Source organism: Electrona antarctica (assembly GCF_951216825.1).
Source record: "Electrona antarctica genome assembly, chromosome: 19".
NCBI classification, from domain to species: Eukaryota; Metazoa; Chordata; class Actinopteri; order Myctophiformes; family Myctophidae; genus Electrona; species Electrona antarctica.
The window spans coordinates 17,578,222-17,601,064 of record NC_136800.1 but is presented as its reverse complement, the minus strand read 5'-3'; the positions used below and the strand labels follow the sequence as shown (position 1 = coordinate 17,601,064).

At 42.9% G+C, this 22,843-nt stretch overlaps 1 protein-coding gene across 4 annotated transcripts in view; it reads right to left on the bottom strand.

The window, feature by feature from the left end:
- Positions 1-22,843, bottom strand: part of tnk2b (tyrosine kinase, non-receptor, 2b) — a 123,909-nt gene that overhangs the window by 87,856 nt on the left and 13,210 nt on the right. For 3 of the 4 annotated variants that reach the window (XM_079488927.1, XM_079488929.1, XM_079488930.1), the window contains exon 2: positions 17,455-17,707. The gene's annotated coding sequence lies outside the window, so the exon portion shown is untranslated. The remainder of the gene's footprint in view (positions 1-17,454; positions 17,708-22,843) is intronic. The other variant, XM_079488928.1, reaches the window with a different exon arrangement.

Below are 22,843 nucleotides of genomic sequence, written 5' to 3'. Positions count from 1 at the left end.
AAAAAGAAAATCAGACTCGTGTGAAGTGAGGGCGCTCTTATCATCATACATCATCAAATTCGTTCAACTTTGACCCCTCTAGCTGTCACATGGAACTATGTTTTGTGTCCAGTATCACTACGCCAGCAGCAGCACAAAGGTTTTGTATGGGTACCTTTATTTTTGATGGGCGCTATCCCCTCCTACGTCCAGCTTTTGGTGTGTCCGTGTGATTTTTTGTTTCCTATATTTTGTTTTTAATTAATATAATATGAATTAAAAAAAAATGTAAAAAAAGAAAAACAAATCAGGAATTTAAAAAGTCAATGGTAAAGTAATAAATAAAATAAAACTAAGAAATTCCATAAATTAAAAAACAACTGTTTAAGTACAGTAGTGAAAATAGCCGATCTGCAAATTCAGGGTGAGAAGCAGCACGTTGTGCACTCTCGTAGCAGAGTTAAAACTACTATTTCTGTGTGATGCTGTAGAATGCTGTAGAATGATGAAGTACGGCATTCATTTACGAAAAAAAAGGGAAAAGTTAGAATACGGAGATGTTTATGTGCTTCACACATAAACAATGCACCGTAGGATCCTCATAGAATGTCTGCAGTAGTCCAGATGTGAAACTTCGACCCTTGTGCCATATTACTCTGGGATCCAGTGGGACTGCAGCAATACATCATGCTGGACCTCTCTCTCCACACCAGGTCTGTTCTGTTGGCTTTCTACTGTGTTTTAACAAAGTAGGGGCGCCCCGGTGGGTCACCGGGTCAGACCACAGACCACATAAATAAGGCCATAGTCCTTCCCACAGCTGACCCAGGTTTGAATCTGATCCAAGGCTCTTTGCTGCATGCTGCATTCACTTGTTATCTCTCCTGGCTCACAGTCTTTATCATAAATAAAGCAGAAATTCAGAAGAAAAAAAACCATCTAACTAAAAAGAAAAGAAAGTAGCTTGAACTAGTCAAACAGGGATAATTACCCGTGTACCTGTCAGACTATGTTCTACTACTGCTATGCCATCAAAATGTGGAATGCCCTACCAACAGACTACAGAAAGTGTAACTCCTTAAGTCCTTATGGCTCAAATATACTCCAGTGTTAGGTGATAGCTTATCACCTAAAACGGTGATAATGAGTCAAAGCCATCTTACTCGCGGTGATGTCCTTAAGTATTGACTCCCTCTGGTTCTGATGCGAAACCCCCGTGACTGCAAAACTAAGGACCCACCCAACTTCTAGACCAATCAGTGAATGAGTTGATAGCCCCAGAGTGAAAGGACTTGTCGGACAGAAAAAACAGAGAGATGTGTCAGGGTGAGCGCTGATAGCTGATCACCGTTTTCTAACCTTTAGAAAACTACACCACGGTGATCAACCTGAGAACCCATCGTCAAAAAATTAAGGAAAAACAGCGCCTTCTTTTCCTTGAATTTGACTCTGGGAGGAAGGTTAAATAGACGTGGTCATCGCAGGAAATGGCCTTTTGCTCCTCCTTGTTTTCTCTTCTTCCGGTGCTGCAACACAGTTTTCGTTCCCATTGTCAACATTTCTAGCGCGGAACGAAGACACGGAGGACGAGTCGTGGAGCTTTGATTCCCTCTATCTAACCTTTCCACTGTCCAGCTCGGAACCATAGCTCATGGATAATGTTACAGAGTCAGACCATGCAGAAGCTTTTTGCTAGTGTGCTAACGAGAGTTGCTCAATAACGCACTTGGTGTTACGCTACATTTCTCCAGGGGCAGAAATGTAGCTTGATCAAGCTACTGCCACGGTGAGCTACCTGTACCTTCTTTACAAGCTAGGCTTTCGAAGTAGCTGACCCAGACATGTCCCGCATACTGGTGGTGGTCGGGAACCTCTGAGCTAACGGGCTGATTTATTGACACACGCGGCCCGTCATATTCCGAAACTTATTTTCTCTTGCTAAATCTCCCCTTTGCGTGATGGCAAACCTCAGGCTGAAAGACAGCTCAGTGAAGCAGCACCTCTTGCTGTTTTGGCAAGGATTGAGAGAGAAGATCCGTCCTAAGCTCCTCACATACTGTAGACAAAAGGATGCATTAAACCTCCAGTATCGTGGAGATGGGAAAAGTATGCAGGACCAGTTGGTGGTACTCAGATTTGGTTTTATACTTAAAAGACGACTTCACTTTAATTTTCAACCATACCTTCATAAAATTGGTCCTCACTAAAGTTCATTATACTATGGTACCATTTCTGTCTACCCCGTGGGTCTCAGAGGAGGGCTGTGCGCAGTGTGCTGTGGACAGTTCCGCCTACCAGTGACATCATCGATGGGGAGTCCAAGCTACTAGAAACTGAAGGCTTTCTATTCCTGGAAAGTTAGCATGCTATAATGGAAGCCATTGTTCTCACGTTAATAAAAAAAATGTCACTGGTACGTGGGTTTCTGAAGTGTCCACAGCCCTCCTCTGAGACACAGACCAAGTAGGAAAATGGTTCCAAATTATAATAATTGGTGAGGACTGAGAGTCTGACCAATTATAGTAGTAGAATAGAAATAAGTCTATAGCTCACTGGCTCTACAATCTCACAGCACATGAGCTTGTATAGAGCCAGTGTACAGTATGTTTGTGAAAATAATCTGCACCTGCAAAGTAGATTATTGGTCTGTACTGAAAAGTTGACGTAGTCGTAGTCAAGTACCTCGAAATTCTACTAAAAGATAATTACGTAAATGTACTTAGTAGATAGTTTCCACCACTGGTCAGGACATCTACATGATAGATCAGAACCAGTGACCAAGTGCCAAGAACAGCCCTCATCCCAACTACTGGTGTAAAGTAACTAATACATTTACTCAAGTACTGTAACTAAGTACAATTTGGAGGTATTTAGATTTTTCTTTACTGGAGTATTTACAATTTTCAATACTTTTACTTCTAGTGCACTACATCTCAGAGACAAATATTGTACTTTTGACTGAAATGATTTGAAAACTTTAGTTACTTATTGTGGCAGCGGTGGCCGAACGGATTGCGGAGCGGTCTTGATACCGGAAGGTCGCCAGTTCGAATTAGCGGTCCGAAACGTTAAAATGACCACCACTGAAGTGCCCTTGAACAAGGCATTGAACCACTACGATGAAATGTTCTATGAGCAGGGCCTGGCTGGAAACAAGTTCTTGAGCTTAGCCCAGATACCCTGGGTAAATATAGTAATCATTTCATTTCATTTCATTTCATTTCATTATTATTACAAAAGAGCTTGTAGATAAGCAATTTTCAAAAAAATTGTTTTAGGTATTAAAAGGATTATTAAAATTCCTTAAATTCACTGTCAGCTGGAGAGTGAGGACCCCCCAAAAAGACCCACTGCTCTGAGATCTCACATAATTCAGTGACACAGTCAATATCTTGCACTCCGTCACCTTTCCGTATCTCATCAGCGGAAGCATTAGCAGCAAAGCTTCTTTCACAAGTGTTTTCCTAGAAAGATTTCCCCCGTTAGCCAGAATCACAGGTGTCCGGATACGCTCTGCAAATCCACAGGAGACGAGGTGTGTGTGCACATGACTATGTGTGCATGCCGCGTGTTTGAGAGCATATCTGAAATGCACGCATGCATGCGTGCGTGTGTGTACAGTATCTGTGTGTACCTGGGTGTGTGTGTGTGTGTGTGTGTGTGTGTGTGTGTGTGTGTGTGTGTGTCTCTACAAGTGTTGGAATCGTAGCTGTCGACCATAAACCTTGTATCTCCATGATGTAGTTTTAGTTTTTTTAGTTTTTTCCCATGAATGAATGCCCTATTTTATACTTGTATGACAATGTATGACAATGTCACACAAAATAAACAAAAACTGTGACATGCAAACTCGTGTGTCGCCGCACGATCATGCATGTCAGATTGTAGATCTGCTCTTTTCACTATTGAAAAGTAGCCAGTCGGAATGGAATCTGACAAATCTGATCTGAGATAATGCCATTCCCGTTGTACCCGTGATCAGAGTTTATGCAGAAAATCCGTTCTGTTCTGGATGAGATCGATTGGAGAACCGTGGGGTGCAAACTTTCATGTCAATCGAGCGGTGTGTTCATGATGTATCTGTATCTTGTGCAAAAACAAGCTCACAAAACAGCTCACCCCCCCACATTTCCTGAAAAGTAATGGTTTTGGACATACGAGGTTTCACATACTGTACCCGATACAATATGTTTGTGTGCACATGTTTAATCCCAGCAAACCTATATCATCACCTCTGTGTTTCCATAATCCTCTCACCCTGTGACCTCTTTCTAGGAAGAGGTGCGGGCCGGGCATGAGGGGCAGGTGAACGTGTGGGTGGGTGGTGTTTGGGGGGAGTCCCTGCGGCCCTAGCAGGTGGGATTTAAGGGGGCTTTCTGAGGCCTACAGGGCAACACCAGGCCCTGCAGAAGAACAAAAGGATAGGATTAGCAGGACAGAAGGACGAGGCAGGAGGCCAAGTTGCAAATTCTCTCTTTCCTTCCCTCTCTCTCTCTGTGTTTCTCAAACTGTTTTCTAAATAAATAAAAAACTGTTTTCTGAAAAAAGAAAAAAACTTTTTATTTATTTTTTATAATTCAAAATTGTATTTGTTTTTCAAAATTGTACAAGATGTAGGTTCAGTACAAAGCAGCATCAACATTATAAACCTTACAAATAGCCAGTCCAAGAAACGTAACAGTTAAAATGAAAATAAAAAAACAAGAAAAATAAAAACAAAGACAGAAATGCTCGGCCAGTCCGGGGGCGGGGCGGGGGCCAGGTAGTACTGTGATCTGCTTTTTCACAATGAAACCAGCAGGCATGACGATTATAAGAACATTTCGTCCCTGTACTTGAGTAAACCATGTTGGAGAAGCAGTGGCGTATCCAGGAATTACGTTTTGGGCAGGCAAGATAAGTGTTAATTGTCGTCTCCCCGCGCACAATCGTAGCACTAAAGGTTTTCAAAGAGATATACCTGCCAGACGAGTAGGATACAAAGGCTGAAAGGCAGGCATTTACATTCCAATGGGTGATTGAGGGTCGCTCTCTACCGCAACGGCCAATCAGCTGTCCATTAATAGTTCTCAGGTCTTGTTTTTGTCGTTTTTTTTCTCATTGTATGGATTTTGGCCAGGCCAGAAATGGATTTGGACAGGCGGACGCCTGCCCTCGCCTTATTGTAGATACGCCTCTGTGGAGAAGAGCTAAAAAGATCACTTCTCCATCTGACCACATGGGGGCACACTAGGGCAGTGAGAAAGGAAGCAGCACTGCTAATGTGATTTGAGTGGGAACACTAACTTGATAAACAAGTGGGGTCCCCACATGCTTTTGGAGGGGTCATCAGATGACAGTAAAATGACAATTTAAGGACCTGTAAGACCTTTCCAATACCTCAACAAAAAAAAGACCATTACTGCATTAAAAGTAACCAACAAACTATACAAAAAAACTGGTCAAACATTGGCCAAATTTGTCAAACAGGCTAATATAAAAAAAAGAGACAAACATTGTGAAAATAGCCGATCTACAAGCTCACAACGCCTGGCAATCTGCGATTCTCACAATATGTATCTGTGGAATCGAGTCAAACTGAACTACATTCCATGAGGGTCCCCAGTTCAAAAATAATTATTTTAGGGGGGTCACGGCCTGAAAAGGTTGAGAACCACTGTACCCTATATACAGTACGCCCATAAATCAAACACTACTCTCTGTGACTATTTGTCAGTAGCTGATGATAGCAGGGATATTTGGAATAAGGGACCTGTTTTCTTCGATATGCATTTATACTTTACTCCACTCATATCAGGACTATTTGAATATCTGACCTGTTTTCCTGGTTCTTTCCTTCTATCTCTATTCTTCTTCCCTTTCTGAAAACTACACAATTATGGAAGCTTGTACGAAAACATCACCCACTTTCCCCACTTTCTAACTCCTGTAAAACTGTGACGTTGACAATTTAGTTAAAGTTGGAGTGCTTGGCTTAGACTATGTGTTAGTAGTGGTTGCTTTTGATCCCTGGATGGAGTCTACAAAGAATGCCCTAAATGGCACTAGGTGTGACATGGGTAGACCACATCAGAAAAAGGTAGGCCTACTTCTAAATATTTTATACTGGAAGTCAAAGGAGAGGCAATGATGGAGCTCCGTCCGTTTGACATTGCAATGCGTTCGCTTGTAGATGTTTTTTGTTTGTTTGTTTTATTCTGAATCCATTTCTGGGGCCGTAGACAAAGCCATGGCTATGTTGGGGCAGGAACCCCTTTTGGTGTTTTAAGCATTATGTTATACTTTAGATATTGAAAAATCGTGAAAATGTGATGCAATTTTTTGAATATATATTCTTTCAGAGCGAACGTTTTTAACTCAACTCTTTCCTTCCGATAGGGTCCCTGGAAAAAAATATTTTCAGATGGGGGTCGGCTGCCAATTACATATAATTTTGGGGTCCTTGGCATGAAATAGTTTGCGAACCACTGATATAGAAACATTGTTTTTTCAGAAAAAAATAGAACTAGAACATCTGTATGGCATATACAAATATGCAAGTTGCAGGCTATTATCGTTATTCAGGTCGCATATTGCTACTGTTAGCAATTAAATGGAAAACATACAGTTGGTGACATGTTAATCATTCTCTCCACGTCTGTGACGGACCTCTGGGAGCATGTTTTTGTTCTATTTTTGGACAAACCCAACGTTCAGCAGATGTGAGCTTGTTTCTCTTACAGCTTATAGCATAGTAAAGTGGAGGCTATTCTGTATGTTTGTGTTTACTGGACGCTGAGGGGGTGGGGGGGGGGGGGGGGGGGGTTGTATAGGAAGGGGCGAGGCAGCAAAAATGAATATCAAATAACGAAATACTTAATCGAGCAACTTAAAAACAGCCTGGGGTGTTCACATAAGCCTGAGTAGACGATAAATGACCAAAGGTTTTGTTTTAAGTGAAATATCCCTTTAAAGGAAAAAAAGCAGGGTATTGTACAGTACTTCTTCCTCCACTTCACCGACAGAATGATTTCTACCCACACACTCACCAGGGCATCGGAAGTAGCCCTTAGTAGCCTTGGACACCGCACCTTATACTGTGTACAGGACACACACACACACACACACACACACACACACACACACACACACACACACACACACACACACACACACACACACACACACACACACACACACACACACACACACACACACACACACACACACACACACACACACACACACACACACACACACACACACACACACACACACAAGGGAACACAACTAAGAGCTTGACTGTTTAACCACTTAATCCCCAGCATCCAACATTTTCAGGGGAAAATGTTTGCAGAAAATAGCAGATATATCGAAGATTTCTGATGTAGAGTGAAACCAGGAAATACACTAGTACGGAGCCCTGAGGCACTCCGGTCAACCAACCATAGGGTTTAAGTGGTTCATTTTCCCTTGATCAATCCATACACTTTATACACCCACATGCCTGTGGTCCGTTCTTTGTGTAAGGGCATAGTAGTATGTGTGTGGGTGTGTAGGTATGTAAACGTGTGTGTGTGTGTGTGTGTGTGTGTGTGTGTGTGTGTGTGTGTGTGTGTGTGTGTGTGTGTGTGTGTGGGCGATGATGGGCTCTGTCACAAACCTGCCAGAAGACTGCAGGATTGCATCATCACCCACTACAGCACGTGTGTGTGTGCGTGCGTGCGTGCGTGCGTGCGTGCGTGCGTGCGTGCGTGCGTGCGTGCGTGCGTGCGTGCGTGCGTGCGTGCGATCAACCGAGTCAATGTGTAAGCAGCTATTCCGGTCCCCTCTCCCCAGATAGAGTGAGCGATTGAGTGAGGGAAGGGTAGAGAGATAAGACAGACAACACAACACTGCAACAAGTGGCCCTGATAAAACAGACCACAGAGAGAAAGAGGACTACAAATGATTGTGTGTATCCCTGCACTGTTTACACCAAATGACCTCCGACCTCGGTACATACTGTACACTATACTGTACACTATAAACAGAGCAACTACCTTTAATTTAATTACATTTGAATAAATTGCTGCTACTTGTCACAAAGGTTTTATACTAAGTGAATGCAAAACATATCCTATATGGATGTATAACTATTTCTGACAGAAAATGAAAACTTGTATAGTTTCGTAAGATAGTCTGCCCTCTAAGTTGCAATGCACAGCTCTGTTTACACTTTTATTTATTCCCATTTATATTTCATGTTTAATGTATATGCATTGTTATGTTTTGATCGTTTTGTTCCACTTTTGCTTTGGCAATGTAAATGTATGTTTTTTTTCCATGCCAATAAAGCTCCATTGAATTGACAGACAGACAGACAGACAGACAGACAGACAGACAGACAGACAGACAGACAGACAGACAGACAGACAGACAGACAGACAGACAGACAGACAGACAGACAGACAGACAATTGGTATGACTAAGGAAATGCACAAAATAAGAAAAAATAAAAGGGAGGTAAAAAGATCAAACCAAAGTGAAAGTGAGACCCTACAGAGGAATATGCAATATGAGCAGAGTGGTTCATCCAGACACCCACTCTTTAGACAACCTTGATAGACAAGTCTTATCGGTCTGACTCATCTGGTTCCCTCTCCTCCTTCATCTGTCTCTCATGCTGTGTGAAGTCCTGTGAATCGCCATGGGACTCCATTTAACTTTGCCATTCATCTGTCTGCAAGACTAGAAAGAGCTTGTAAAAACAAGACGTCTACAAGCCCCACTTGCAGCCCCTAGAGCAGTGGTTCCCAAAGTGGGGTCCGGGGGCCCCCAGGGGTCCATGAGGGACTTCCAGGGGGTCCCCAGCTAAATGATAGTTTGGAACCAAATGGACCCTTATCGGTCTGTAACTCTGAGTGTACAAATGGAACACTCAAGAGTTAAATTAACATTGATTTTACAATATAAATTGGGGGTCTCAGAGATAGAAATGCCATTAAATGAGGGTCCGTAGCCTAATGCATGTCAAACTAGGGATCCTTGAAATTAAACGGGTTGAAAATTTCTGCTAGAGCCGTAAAAATCTTCTCTCATGGGGGTCCCTGGCATTATCTCTTCAAATGGGGGTCTGCCGGCTAATTCGTGTCAATTTGGGGGTCCTTGACATGAAAAGGTTTGGGAACCACTGCCCTAGCGGTCATGCTGCTCCTTGCACCCAACGGGACCAAAATGGTTTGACATGGTTATTCTCCAAAGCTTGCCCCAAAACACCGTACAGTATCATGATGGAGGAAAACAGGCAAGATGATATTGTGGTTGGACTGAGCAGAGAATTGAACCAGCCACCGCCAAGAGGCTGGTGAGCATGTGGCTGTATCAGACATCTGTGTCTAAGGTACTCATAACGGTTACTGTAGCCTGATTTATACTTTGTGGTACAAAAAGTGTCACAAGCCTAAAATAGCCAATTTACTTGAAAATAGGCTTGTTTGACGAGAGGAGTAAAGTAGTGAAAATATAGATTGAAATTAAGTAATTTACCAGCTACTGTAGCCAGTGGACAACATTCAATTATCCTTTGACACTCACTGTCGCTCAACACTTTCTTCAGGGTTCACTAGTCAAAAAGGGTCGTTGATGGGGAAATATAAATTAGCATTAATGATTACAGCACAGCGGTGTGTCTTTTGGGGATTCGAGCTTAAATGGAGCACAGTCAAAGAGGAAAAAGGAAACCCAATCGTGTTTAGCCTGCAGCTGTGGGTTACCAACATCACAGACTGATCGGTTACACCACCATTTTATCAGGCAACTGGACACGGTCAGGACACGACTAACACACACAAGAACACATCCGGAATAGACAGACAGCTAGAGCGCCGTCCTTGAGGGGCTGGTAAAGTGATATGCTGTGCATGTGTGTGTGTGTGTGTGTGTGTGTGTGTGTGTGTGTGTGTGTGTGTGTGTGTGTGGGGAGAGGAGAGGACAGAGAGAGAAAGACAGAGAGATGAGAGAGCGACGAGAGACCAAGAGAAAGAGAGAGATGAACAGATAGAGCAGGTGGAAAAGGACGTGGGGGATTGGAAAGTGGAGTACTTTATTTTGTATTACATTGTATTAGAAGAGTGTGAGGAGACCATCAGATAGATAGTGCAGTAGGAGCCAGTCTGAGGGGTGACAGGGGGGAGAGAGAGCAGTGGGGGGTATTATATGGGATGGCAGCCGGATGTAAGTGCAGGGTTAAAATAACATGATCCCCTCATACTGACACTCACACCGTGGCGTGCACCCCTCTCTCCCAGAGGCTCCCCTTCCTCTGTCAGTCAGTCCGTCTCTGGGCCCCCGAGGCCCTCCAAGCATTCAGAGGCACTGTCTCCACACTCTCCACAAAAAGCACACTCACTGCTGCTATTCTGGGACTGACCATGTGTTGCCAGATTTTGTGAAAATAGGCAACCAGGTCTAGGAAAACAAGTCCAAAAGAAGCGACTATAAAGGTCACACAGGCCACACTTTAAACCTAATATACGGCAGTTATTAGAAAAGTCCGACAGGCATTAGTTTGATTACACAGTCACTCCCGACATGTGCTGCCGGTTACAACTAACCCGTGCTGCAGGTTAAACTTAAAACTCACCCGTGGCTCCCGACTTGCACGGCAGGGTAAAACTAACCCGTGGCAGGTTAAAACTAACCTGTGGCTTCCTGTGAGGTTAGGTTTAGAGTTGGGTTTTGGGTAGGGTGTCGGACTCAGTCAGACTGTAGGACTGTTAGTATGTCAGACCAAATACATGCACCCAATAATTTCGGGGTCCTTGACATAAAAACAAGCCTTTAAAAACAAGCCCAAACTGCCACCCACAAACCCAAAGTTGCTTAAGTTTTAATAAGCAACATTGCAACTGACCAACCACTCTCCCTCCACACCTCTGTCGCTCGCGTGCACGCACGCACGCATGCGCGCGCACACACGCACAAGCGCACGCATGCATGCACACACACACACACACACACACACACACACACACACACACACTCCCTCTCCACCCATCTCTCTCTTGCTAAACGTATTGTAGGAGCACAGAACAAGAAACTCAGAGGCAATGATCCAAGTCAAACAACAAACACGTACATTTGTACTTTGACTCTCAAAACTGGTAGCAGGAATTCTAGGAATTAAAGGAATCATGGAAGCATACGCAATTAAAAGTGAGAGCATTGTATACTCTCCCCATGCACTCTTTTTTTTCTCTCTCTCTTTCCATAACCATAGCCCTGCAGTTAGTCCAGGAACCAAAAGTCCAAGTTGACTATACACCTATCCGGGGTAGAACAAAACAGGACAGTTTTTTCATATCTTTAGGATGTCCCCTTCATGGGACATTTTCTACCTGCCGTTTGTTTTGACATCATACTTGCACAGATGGTCTACAGGTAGGGTCCCTACATCACAGAACAAACAGAATGCCAATATTTGGTTCTATTGTGAATTAGCAGCCTTTTATATAAGGCCTTAAATAGGCAGAAATAGCTCAAAGTTTACTTTACTGAGCAATAATATATACAGTATATAGCTTTGTGTGTGTGTTTGTAGCACGGAATATGATGATTTGATTGGCTGATGTATGATGATAAGAGCACCACTCATGAGTGTGATTATTATTATTCTTTTTGTCTTTAAAGATGTCCTCTTCATGAAATGGAATGGATGATCAGAAGTTATACTTTTACTGCAAAAGTCATGCAATTCATCCATGAAGTGATCACGACTGCAAAAAAAACCTACCCTGAAAGAAGGTCAATCCTTTCTCATTTCTACCTGCTGGTTGTTTTTACATCATGCTTATATAGACTAGAATGTCGCTCATCCTAGCGCCACGCGTCGCAAATGGGAAGAAGGCAGGTTTTTTTTGCAAACATGGCAACCCATGATGTTTTCATATACCAGTTGCTTGGAAAGTGCAAACTTGGCAACCTGGCTGAGTGGCCCTATTTTTGGATTTGCTTGTTTTTATTTCCGTATGAAAGCAAGCATGGCAAGTGGCAATGTTTCTATATATAAAGTTGCTTGAATGTCGCAAATGTGGCAACCTAACGAGAATAGTATACTATACTGTACTGTACTGTACTTACCTGTGCTCTACTCTACTCTTCTGCACTCTACTCTACTCTACTGTACTGTACTGTACTGTACTGTACTGTACTGTACTGTACTGTACTGTACTGTACTGTACTGTACTGTACTGTACCGTACCGTATTTTAGTATACTGTACCGTACTGTATCATACTGAACTGTGCCTGTATGCCTTACCATACTGTACAGTACTGTACCCTAGTGTACAGGTCTGTACTGTACCATACTGTACTGTACTGCTGCGCCCTGTGTATGTGTGTGCGTGCGCGTGCGTGCGTGCGTGCGCGTGCGTGCGTGCGTGCGTGCGTGCGTGCGCGCAGTGAGAAGGGGAGGGGGCGGGGAATGGGGAATTTGTGATGTAATTTGCATCACATCGAAATGTAGCGCAATAACAGTGTCTGACAAAAGTAATATTTGTACAGTAAATATGGCAGTTGTGGGGAAGCGATGTAGTGCGTATGGATTCGGGTGGCGAGCAGGTTTTTTTGTGCATGGAGAGATGTGTGCTAACGGAGTGGTTTGGTAGGAGAAGGCGAACGGATAAACGGCCATGTGCTTGTGTACCCCCTTTCCATTAGGGTAGAAGGATGGTCTACACTCTACAGTGTCCAGGCTACACCCAAAAGCAACCAGGATGCCAATATTTGATTATATTGTAAATCAGCAAACATGTAGCACAGTCAAATGTTATGCTGAAAGGATCATGTACAGTAAAACGCCCTGCAGGGGCTTAATCCTTCTAGTGTGTAGGAAGTGCGGTGCCCGACATGAAGTCTGTCGTCAAGAACCACTGATCTGAACGATATGCCCATATACTCTGATCTGAACGATATGCCCATATACTCTGATCTGAACGATATGCCCATATACTCTGATCTGAACGATATGCCCATATACTCTGATCTGAACGATATGCCCATATACTCTGATCTGAACGATATGCCCATATACTCTGATCTGAACGATATGCCCATATACTCTGATCTGAACGATATGCCCATATACTCTGATCTGAACGATATGCCCATATACTCTGATCTGAACGATATGCCCATATACTCTGATCTGAACGATATGCCCATATACTCTGATCTGAACGATATGCCCATATACTCTGATCTGAATGATATGCCCATATACTCTGATCTGAACGATATGCCCATATACTCTGATCTGAACGATATGCCCATATACTCTGATCTGAACCATATGCCCATATACTCTGATCTGAACGATATGCCCATATACTCTGATCTGAACGATATGCCCATATACTCTGATCTGAACGATATGCCCATATACTCTGATCTGAACCATATGCCCATATACTCTGATCTGAACGATATGCCCATATACTCTGATCTGAACGATATGCCCATATACTCTGATCTGAACGATATGCCCATATACTCTGATCTGAACCATATGCCCATATACTCAACCTTTTTTGAGGGGCGCTAACCGCTCCTATATTCAGCTTTTGGTGTGTGTCACAACCATTAAATTCCCATTGACAATGAATGGACAATTTTACATTATAGTGTCTGAGCAAATAGACTATAGTGTCTATTTTATGTCATGATGATGTACGATGATAAGAGCGCCCCTCACTTCATCTTTCTAGAACGTAATATCTACTGTGTTAATTTAACTGAGAGTGTACAAATAGAACCAATTGACCCAAAAAAAAGTCCATTCTTTGGAGATTCTTCTCCGAAAGCCTGGTTACAAACATTTTACAGTTTTCACTACTGTCCATCTGTGCTACAGATTGTGATCTCAAATCTGCTAAATCCCGGTGCTATGGTGGAGCTGAACATAACTCAAACTGGAGAAAAGAAACTGTAACCACGCGTGCGGTTAAATGTAGTCCTATGGTGTATGCATGCATTTTTGTTGTTAAAAATGAATCAATCAAAACAACTTGAACAATAGTAAAACTATGATGTTTCTTTTAGTCACAGAGTCCTCGTGGAGATATCTGCCATATCGGTGAGTCACGTATGTCAGCAGCAGGAGAGAGAGAGACAGAGGCCCGGGATGACCTTCATAAACAGTGTTAGTGATAAGCATCTCTGTCCTGCTGCCTTCAGCGCTGTTCCAATTATAGAGCCATTTACAGTCCTAAACGCCTGCGATGGTCTGGCCGAGATAAGGACAACGGCCAGTCAGTCAGTCAGTCAGTCAGTCCCGGCTACCAGCATTAGGTCATTTCCCCAGGGTCTGTCCATGTATGCCATGTATTAACGCACAGGCAAGCGTAGCTGCTGCCGCTCGTGCAAAAACACTATACACACTATATACTTGTGTATATATCATAGGACATATATGTCAAACTCAAGGCCCGGGGGCCAAATCAGGCCCGTGGATGAATTATCTTTGGCCCTCGGGATGATATTTAATTAGTATTAGAACTGGCCCTCTGGTATATTGCACGGACCACCATAATACTACAAGTCCGACAATTCACTGCGAGTGCATTGGCACATATCACATACTATGAAATCAGTGCTTGGTGAGGATCATAGAACAGGAAACTGAGCTTAATAATAATGCATTTTCAGTTTTAAATGCATTTACTTTTTTGCTGTTTGCCTGGGACGTCCTCATGACCGTGCCCATGTGTTGAAACACAGTCCGGCCCTTGACCTCGACCGATTTCTTTATTTTGGCCCACTGTGTATTTGAGTTTGACATCCCTGTCATAGGACATCAACATTTTAGGACTGCAATATTTTTAATACCATATATATATATAATGTTTGTAAATGCAATTTACCATAAGCAGAAAAATAGCAGATCTACAAGCTCACGTAGTGACCAGTCCTTCAAGTATAGTTTTACACACACACTCTTGAACTTCCCTCCAGGGATTTATCTACAGCATGGCCAAGCTCAGTTAGATTAGATTGTGTACAATTTCTCACATACGGAAAGCATAGGCAAGATATGCTGGGCCTGGACAGACAGACAGACAGACAGACAGACAGACAGACAGACATGCACACACACACACACACACAAATAAGAATTGGTCAGCCTCGTCATGCTGTTTACTGGAAGGGTGGAGAACGGGGGGGGGGGGGGGGGGGGGGGGTCGCTGTCAAGTGTGTTGTTTTTCCAGCGGGGTTTGACCGACCACAAAAACTCACCAGTGTTCATTTTACACTGTCAGTCGTCTTCATGACTCTGTGTCTTGCTCACCCTCCACACACACACACATAAGGGTTTACCCAGCACCACGGCCTCTTTGTGATTCCATTGTGTATTTTGGCGTTGCAAAATCCACCCACGTGTGCAAACGAGCAACGGCGGCAACGCACACCACAAGCATCCAGACGCACGCACTCACGCACAGTGACACACGCACACACGCACACACACAGTTGTGAATGCACTTGACATCATGGCCGGTGTTTGCTGCTTCACACTTTAAACCTGAATGCCATCCATTCAGACACACGGTGACTCAGCACCCCCTCACCCCCCGTCCCCCCCCGTCCAGAAAGGAAAACACAGTCAGCGTCTGACATGAGCTCATGTGTCTACATACCGAGACCAAATAGTTGAGCTACTAGACCGATAACATACATCAGTATCAGTCGGCCATTCCTTATTTACTTGACCTTTTCATGACATCGTGTTGACAATTATTCAGCCAATGTGTCCGAAGTTTTAACCACTTTCACCATGGCGTCCCTAATTTGGACATAAAAAATAAAAATAAAAAAGAGTACATCAACTATATTCGAATAGGGCTTACATTGTTCACTACTGTTCACCTCATGTGTATTTTATATTAGTTTCTGAAATAAAAGCTTAACCCATTTAGACCTGCAAGGCCGATTTAGAAAATGCCTTCTAAAACCAACGACTGTTTTGTGAAAGACTTCACAGAATTGAATCCGGAAATCCGGAATCCGTAGAAGTATCGAAAAAGACTACGTGCACTCATATCCTGACTTCAGAGATAAAGTAATGCTAAATGGGTCTAAATGGGTTAATCAAATCCAAATTGATTAGAAAATGTTGCACTTTTGGACTAAATATCGGTAGACCACCAATATTTTGGTGGCCGGGCTACTAGACCACATAAGTATAAAATATAAGCAATAATAAAAATCAACAGAATCATACTGGTCAGGTGGAAGAAACTGCACTGACAGTTAACAAGCACATAAACGCTCTCACGTGTGTGTGTGTGTGTGTGTGTGTGTGTGTGCATGCATTTACACTCTCTCTCTCACACACACACACACACACACACACACACACACAAGGCGCCCAGGGCACACAGACACACCCAGTGTTATTATTGAGGTCAGAAACACGAGGTCACATAAAAAGGCAATGCCTGTATGTGTTATTTTTGTTGTGTGCGGATGCACACAAATACACGCTCTTGCTTAAATTATATGTGATATAGTAAATACAACTCATACCACACTGTTGAATACTGTGAATTGTCTCGTCTTTTTATGTATATAGGCTACTGTAATAAAGCAATAGTCCCAATAGTGCCAAGAAATAGTGCCTATATACTAGCAAAAATAGTCCTCTAAAATCACAAATGCACCGCAATTTGCATTGTGACACCTTTTGAGCTTGATAGGCCGCCCACCTATGAAAACTTTTGAAAAATGTTGCCAATATTGCCATAGTGTTTTAATATGTCACCGTCGTATAATAAAAGGTTGATGATTAGTTACTCGATGTGTTAACCAGGTATTATTGTGAACACAACAAATAGCATCCTGTAGAGGAAACCATCTCAAACACCTTTCCCCATGAGGCAATATCAAAATTGACATCACAGGGCGCCCCTGCAGTGGTCAGGGCATACAGTATACAGTTGGAGGCCATCGATATTGTCCTTTTCTTTTTGCTGAGGTTTGTGTGATCTGCGCAAAAGGACAGTTAACCCATTTTGGGCGGGAACCCCTTTTGGTGTTTTAAACATTGTTATAATTTAGCTATTGAAAAATAGCAGATCTACAAGCTCATAGCGCGCCACCGAGTGGCGCGCTACGAGCTTGTAGGTCTGCTATTTTTGAAAAATCGTGAAAATATTTATTTCTGAAAACTGGAGGATTTAGAAGGATTTTTTAAAATTTTGAGGTCAGGCCTAAATGGGTCAAATGATAAGGGACAATATCGGTGGCACCCAACTGTACCTGTATCACCACATGGCTGAAAATGCCGGTCGGCAGGACCATTCACAGCATGGCATTCCACTACTATAATTTCCTCTCTCTCTCCACTACAGTATCGCTTCGAAATGCCCCCACCCCTCCCACACACACACACATGCACAGTTGCACACACACACACACAAAGGGAGATTAGACATCACACACACGCAATACAATCCTACCTGCTGTGTTTCAATCGGAGGACAGAAAGGGCTCCTTCTTCCGTTGGCTTCCTTGTCAGTGAGCAGCCTCCTCTCGGACCCTGCTGGTTGACGGAGGACAGAAGGTCCAGTGGCCCATGGACAGGTTCAGTAACGAGCTCCCTGGTGAAGGGACGACTGGCTACAGCTCCATCGTGTGCCTGCTGTTGGTCACACCGTCTCGAACATCTCCGTCCATCAGTCAATCAACACCTGGGGTGGGTAGGAGGCCTTCCTGGAGTCCACATGCAAGAAGAAACCCACACAAACATAACATTATGGTCCAGGTTGACTGGGTCGTCTGGCGACATCAAAATTCAGGGCTAGAATTCAGAAATGTAACCACTTGAACCAGAGTTCCCTTGATAATAGGCGAACATTGGATTTCAAAGCAGTGCCCATAGGTTTTAGAGGCCATATACTTTCCGATGTTCTATAGCAACTACATTAAATTAAAATGTCCCCTAACATTTCAGTAGGCAGAGATTTTCCATTATCTGGCTACGCAAGACTGAGATGAGAATGAGAATTACTGGGTTAATCAAGTGTCTTATTGCAAAACTGCATACTGAACTAAATGAATAAAAGGGTCTGAATTGTGAGGGGTATTCTCCTCACAAATGCCTATATTACATTTGTGAGAAGAAAAATAAACTGCAAGAAAAACTCAGAAATACAATTCTGAGAAATAAAATCGGAAATTTCAAGAAATTAAAACATGACTGACAACAGTCACAATAATAGGAATGAAAAACTCTGAACTGAGTACTTAGACATAAAATTATAATTGCGGGGAAAAATATAAAAATCTCATTTACAAAAATATTACCGGTATTTAACTTTTTTCAGTGGTATAAATGTGCTTCCGTAGTGAACAGATTTGTCATGAAATTAGCACGTTGGTTGCTAAAGACAGTCTTATCAAATAAAACTGCAGGGTTCTAACTTCTAAGGACGTCTGGGGACGTTTTAATGGACAACTTTGATTTTTTTTCAACCAAGGTTCATGTTTTAGGTTGTTAGAGAAAGTAAAAGGTGAGTGTTAAATTTTGTTCATTTGCTGCTTTCTTTCGTTTTCGCGATTTTAGCTATTTTTGACAGGGTGCGGGGGCATTCGAACAAGTGGCTAAATAATGTTTTTTTCTTATTTTCTTTACAAAAAATTACAGCAATTTCTTTATTGTTATTTACTATAGTACATCACTTCCTTCCTGGACTACATGTTGTCTCAGTAAGACAGCCCTCCCCCTATCCACAAGAAGGAGAAAAGCATTATGGGAATTGTAGTCCAGTGTCTGTGACATCAAGGACACAGCTAAAATCTAAAATATCTAAAACCACATATTACACACATACTGTAAAGACCCCAGGAAAGTGTTCTAAATCTTCTAACCGTCATTAACATTTTCTTTTTTTTTTTTACAAAAAAGGGTCAAGTGTGCACCTGATGAACACCAAGACTAAAGCCTTATTATATTTATATTTTATACTTCACAAAACAACATGTTGTGACTTGTGACCCTATATGTCTTGCTGCTTATTTCAGGGTAAATGAAACCGGATCCAGTCAGTGTAAATCCACCCACGCACACAGGATGTGCAACCAAACCAATTTAGGCCTCACCTGCTGAATCCATCCGTGCAACAAAAGCAGATGTTCCAGTCAAATCTCCTGAATTCAACATTTCCGAAATTCACTGATATCCACATTGGTTTTTGTTGTGTAAATGCAACAATTGGTATCAACAATTTGAAAGAATCCAATAAATACCATTTTGTTCCAACTATGAAATCTAATTTCAATTACCATTTAGGCATTCAGTAGACACTTTTTCTTTTGGCATTTTATCCCTTTATTTTAGGTGCACATGAAGACAGACAGAAACCCGAAGGCAAAGCGAGGGAAGACACACAAGACACAACCGGAGTGGGATTTGACCTGGAGTCCATGGAACTCACATGCGTTCAGCCAGGCACCACCAGGCACTCCATGATTTAGCAGTGCTGGATAAGTCCAGAGCGACTCACAAATTCAATGGAGCCGGAGGGATCAATAACATGCAGTATATAGACCACTTCCGCAACAGACTTCCCACGCTGAAATGTCAATTGACTTGACATTGTTCCAGGCAAAGTGGGGGCCGGCGCATGAATGCCCCCCCGCATGGGGCCCCATGCAGGAGAGAGAGAGAGAGAGAGAGGGCAGCATGAATGAATCAATGTGATTCACAGGACACGGTCCACCCACCACCTAGTGAAGTACTGTAGCTCGCTAGATCCATGCACTGCCAGAGAACCCAAACCACTCACCAGAAGAAAGGAGAAACACCAAACTATTCTTCCTCCCGGGCCTGCACTCCACAAATGAGTCCTTTGTCCCCATCAGAAAACACACACAGTACAGAACACAAAAACACACACACACACACACACAAGGGAGGGTTACATTGCCAACTATGTACAGTGGGGAAACGCTGACCAGTGACACACACACACACACACACACACACACACACACACACACACACACACACACACACACACACACACACACACACACACACAGTAGCAATAGCCTCAGGCATGTATGTCAATGCTGGATTATTGACACACAGGCATTTGTACATTTATACACAAAAAAGATGTCATCTCCCATTGACGGCACTCTCTTGACAGCGCCACGTGCCTGCCTGTCTGTCGCGTCTGCCGCTCTTTACATTTCTGTTATGCAACGCTCTCAGTGGGCAGTGCAGAGAGGAAATGGCAGTTTATGGTCTGAGCCCCCACCCCGACACACACACACACACACACACACACACACACACACACACACACACACACACACACACACACACACACACACACACACACACACACACACACACACACACACACACACACACACACACACACACACACACACACACACACACACACACACACACACACACACTCTATGAATGGTCTAAAATAAATCCCGTACACCACCAGGGCTAGAAGGAAAAGTCCCTTGTACCCCTGGCTGAGTTTGGTCGTCTCTAACACAATGCTTCCCAATAGGGCTAACACAATGAACTGCATTTTTCTCATCAGTGCAAATTTGCAATTTGAATTTTCACATACATATAGAGCATATAGAGCCTACATTGATGTTCCTAGGTTTTCAATGTAATGAGTCCCAGGACCCATATTGGCATGGGCGGCGGTGGCTCAGGGGTAGAGTGGCTGGATCGCAACTGCGAGGTTGCCAGTTCGAACCCGGGCTCCCCCAGAGTTACTGTCGAAGTGTCCTTGAGCAAGATACTGAACCCCAAATTGCTCCCGATGTGCTAGTTTGTGCCTCGCATGGTTTCAGCTGCCATCGGTGTATGAATGGGTGAATGTAATGCACAATCTCTGTAAAGCGCCTTGGATAAAGGCGCTATATAAATGCACCATTTACCATTTACCATGGGTGCTCTTTTATATGGGTCCCAATCAGGGAAATGTTATGGGTCCCAAATAAAATAACATTGGATTTTTTGTCAAATTGCTGTTTTTAACTTGTGTTCTTACGTAGTTATAATTATGGAACATAGTAAAGTACTGCCAAAATAAAGTATAAAATAAAGAAGTATAGTAAAGGGTGTCCTCTGCATAATAGAATAAAACTATATAAAGTGCCCCTCTGGGAACAGGTCTCCACCCAGGCAGGTCAGGTTGTGGCCTCCTGGTGGTGCTATAATAGGCCAATGTGAAAAGGGTGTCATTTCTTCTTACACCTTGGATGGCAATTGGATTATTTGAGGCATTTTGTTCCAAAAATGTGTTTTGCAAAGATCCACCTGTTGGTGGCGCTATAACAGGCCAATGTGAAAAGGGTGGGATATATTCCTCCGCCTAGTAGGAAAGTCTGTGAAAGATTTCACGTAAATTGCACGCTGCGTTCATGCGTTCATGATTTGAGGCTTTTTGTTCAAAACGGGACAAGCCTGCAAACTTTGAAAGCCAATGTTAGCCAATTAGGATGGAATATGAAATATCGGACAGATTCGGCATGAATGAACACATTACTATACAGATAGCGGGATCTGGAGGAGTAATATAAAAAAAAAAGTTTTTCAAAAGTCGGCCTCCTGGTGGCGCTATATAACAGGCCGTTCTGGAAAATTTGGGGCAGAGGTTCATCTTTGGCATGTGTCTGTGCAAAATTTGGCATCGACCGGGTTAACGGTGCCGGAGATTAGCTGTACACAGACGGACGGACACACACACACGGACGGAGTGCAAAACATACTCTCTCCCCATGCCTTCGGCCTGGTGGAGACAATTGCACAATGTTTGTGGTGCATCATGAACAGCTTAATTTAAGTCTCTGTAGTACTTTTACTTGGACTTCACAACAAACACCTTCCTTCCCTTGGAATGTTGCCAGTTGGCTAGTGCCCGTTCAGTGCACCAAGTGTTATGCAGAAAGTCGTTCTGCTGTCAAAAAGATACCAAGCAAGCCTACCACTGGTGCCAAAATGTGTGACCCTAGACTAGAGAAGTGGCCAGACAACAAAATGAAAATGGCAAATCTCAGGTGGATTTGAAATTTTGAACACAGACAATGTAGCATATTGTCTGTTCTCTAAACACATCCATGGTGAGTTTACTTTGTCCTTTACGAAATAGAATAGACTCAGTGGTGTAAGGTTACTAAGTATATACTCAAATACTGTACTTTTTTTAGGTACTTTTTACTTTACTGGAGAATCTCCAATTTTCCAACTTCTACTCCACTACATCTCAGAGACAATATTACTCCACTACAATAATTTGAAAACTTTAGCTACTAGTTTCTTTGTACATTTTTATTATTATTACAAGACATAAATTAAGCCCTATTTAAACGTACAAAAGTACAACCTCACAACGTCTGCTATACATGTTGTGAGCTTGTAGATCTGCTATTTCCAAAAGATTTGTATACATTTTGGACATATCATAATTTGTGAAACATGACTTTCTGCATAATGCGTGCCTTCTACTTTCGGTACTTTAAGTGCAATTTGATACCAATACGTAGGTACTTTCACTCAAGTACATTTTGAATTCCAGAGTTTTCCTTATACTTAGGTAAAACATTTTAATTGTGTCTCTGTCCGTGCCTCTGTGGTGCTGAAATGGTCAAGTCCTGCCATCTGCCATTTGATGCACCCGGATGAACGCTCTAATTCCACATTTTTCTCGCTGGCATTGACAGCCCATACATCTGACAGCCCATACATTGACAGCCCATACATTGACAGCCCATACATCTGACAGCCCATACATTGACAGCCCATACATTGACAGCCCATACATCCAAACAGAAAGGTCCTATCGCATTGACAGCCCATACATCCAA